The sequence below is a fragment of the Gadus morhua genome, chromosome 17, assembly GCF_902167405.1.
Source record: "Gadus morhua chromosome 17, gadMor3.0, whole genome shotgun sequence".
Taxonomy (NCBI): domain Eukaryota; kingdom Metazoa; phylum Chordata; class Actinopteri; order Gadiformes; family Gadidae; genus Gadus; species Gadus morhua.
The window spans coordinates 4,161,523-4,162,271 of record NC_044064.1 but is presented as its reverse complement, the minus strand read 5'-3'; positions in this window follow the sequence as shown (position 1 = coordinate 4,162,271).

Sequence of the window (749 nt, the reverse complement as noted above, 5' to 3'; positions counted from 1 at the left end):
AAATCTATGTATAGATGGACGATAGAAGGATGGAAGGATAGATGGATAGATAGATAGATGGATGGATTGGATAAGAGAACATAACATTGGGAGTATTGCCTGCCTAGCTCCCACTAACCCACATAAACACAGACCTTTTTGGCACATCAACATCAGCTAACCTCCACCGTGTGCCTGAAATCCCCGGCGCAGCCTTGCACCTCTTTCACAAAAACAGATGAATATTAAACTACGGCGCAGCCGTGGCAAGATTGCTTTTTATATTTTTTCTTCATTTTTCTCACAGCCGATATTTATCATGCCCGGAACGGTGCATCTGTTACCATGCCTACCTCCCTTCGCCACCTACCAAAAGTAAATCTCAAATGGCGGTGTGACCCTGCTGGCTCTGCGGCTGAACAATAATAGAAGGTGGGGGTGGAGGTTGGGGGTGGTGAGGTTTGGGGGGTTGCGTGTCATACATGTGCAGTGTTTTGTGTCTTCAAGGTAAGCTCACCCCCCCCCCCCCCCCAATCCATTGACTGCTAGCATGCACGCGTTAGCTTGGTATTTACGGGCGCCATTAAAACGTGTGCGTCAATTCCCCGTCTCCCTACAGCTGGGACTTATGGCCCCCGTGTGACAAAAGGCAGCGAATTGAAAAGGAGCTCACGATTTGTATAGAGTTTAGAGTCTGTCGTGTTCCCTCCCCGAGGATTCTGGCTTCTGCTGGCTTCTGCTGTGTGTTTGTGTGTGTGGTGTGTGTGTGT